This window comes from Odontomachus brunneus, unplaced genomic scaffold (genome assembly GCF_010583005.1).
Source record: "Odontomachus brunneus isolate Ranch 3 - 2012 unplaced genomic scaffold, Obru_v1 Obru_scaffold_278, whole genome shotgun sequence".
NCBI lineage: Eukaryota > Metazoa > Arthropoda > Insecta > Hymenoptera > Formicidae > Odontomachus > Odontomachus brunneus.
The window spans coordinates 142,483-144,669 of NW_022639728.1; positions in this window are offsets into that span (position 1 = coordinate 142,483).

Sequence of the window (2,187 nt, forward strand, 5' to 3'; positions counted from 1 at the left end):
AAGCAGCACATGTCGAAAAAACAACTTATCACGTTCCATATTTAATCAAAAGAAAAAATAGCACTGCTCACTTAAATGAATCTCTTCGCACTGAATTTTATTGACAAATGTCTAACTTCTAAAATGCAACCAGTTTCAGATGTCAAAATAAATTACACCTACAACTAACGTCATTTAACTGTGAGCCGCAGGAACTAAGTTTATTAAATATATATATACTAAATAAATATATACTAATATATATATCATTATTAAAACGATTATTTATTTATTTCAAGAGAGAGCATATATAATTGATACAATAAAGTCCCGACAACAAGATCGTGCTGTTGGTTCAAAAACATCGATTATCAAAACAAGAGTATGACGTTTTATTTGATTCTTATTGCATTTAAATTAATAATATTTATTACAATTACACCGATGCTGTTGATACAATAGCATTTGATTTTTCGTGTACATTTCTATCGAGACTGATATATCATACAGTCATATATCGTACATGCACATACACGTACAAATAAATTTATGACAGTGTGTACAGAGGAAGAAGATTATGTGCGTGTCGAATGGGATATAAGTCCGTGCGCGATGGTCGATGTTCTCAATCGCGCAATTATGTGCTTAGCACAGACACGAACCGCCAGAAAATGGATGTAGAATGGACACGCACCAAATTAAAATGGATGTCAGGAACGTAGTTCCCAGTCAAAAATGGATGCAGATGGCGCTCCCAACTGGGCCGAGAATCGGTGTCGGCCAAAGCATATGGCATGGCCGCTCTCAGGCTTCTCTCTGCTGTAAATGGATTGGTTGCTTTTTTCTCGGATCTAGATCTTGGACTGATTTTTAACATCGTGGACATCAAGAAGACTAGAAACAGGAGGGTCGACTCCGTCGAGATAACATGAAAGCGGATGAGACAGAAAGCGACGATTGCTAATGCCCCCACTCCTGCGTGATACTCCTCTCTCTGTCTCTCAGTCGTTCTTTCTTTTTCTGTTTGAGATTGCGCATTGCATTGGAAAGTTCATGTTATTTATCGTGTTTAAGAAGGTTCCTTTGCCTTCTTGATCATGTTTGTTTACATAGTTTACGTGTTCATCCAGTGAAATTTGAAAATGTCAAAAAGGTTTTGCTGCATTGAAAACTATAATAATTCATCTGATAAAGAAAATCTCGTACTCGTACATTATTCAAATTCTCTGTGGTATGTATTGATAAAATATAATGTAAAACAATTTTACAATATACATAATTTATCATTTGTATTTAATTTGTGCATAAAACATTTATGTTAAATCTTATTGTGTCTCAGAAATCGGAATATTTTGACATTTGGCTAAATGCAGTAGGACATAATCTAAAAAAAGATATAAAGTCACAAATTTATATATATTTGTAAAATTCGTTTCAAAAAAATCTTTCACAAAGCTTCCACAAAGCTACAAAAAGAAACAATACAGTTATTTACAAAATTAATAATTTTGGATGTCGTTTTCACATTTTGGAGGATCCTACTGCATACAGGTTAATTCTTGATTATAGGTAAACTTTTACCCGCATATTGCAGTTGAAAGTAATTATTAAGAAGTTTGCAAGATTATTTTCCACTCAAATAAATGCGATGCAATCACTTTGTTTTACAGTAACCCATTGCGTGTTGGGTAGTTCTATATTCCTTAAGTTGTTTTTTGCATGCAAAAACAAACTATTTTCTGTAGAGTTACCCATGTTTTTATTTAGGCTAGTATTTAAACAACGGTGGAAATAAACCTCTGCAGCTCCTTTTAATGTTAATAATTTACTGTAAACAAAACATTAATTATACTCCGATTTTGATTGCAACAAAGAAATTGTTCCAAATAAAGTAAAAGCGTCCAATTATTGAATAATACATGCAGTGTAGTTTGGGTCATATGTTTTTAAATCTTACATGTTTGCAATTATTTCTTGTTTTCCATAAAGAAGCGTTGATTTTATGTACATAAATACAGCTGTCAACGCAGCTATTCTAGTCCAGAAAACGTTTCTCTCTGTTCTATTCTTCTTGGGTTAGAGTTTACATCCCCACGTCACAACTACAGTACACATGCGCGAGGCTGAAAACCTGCGCGGCGTAGATTTTCTTAGCGTACGTCGTTTTCTGCTTCATCCCCACCACTCTAGTGGACCCTTCTGTTTTTA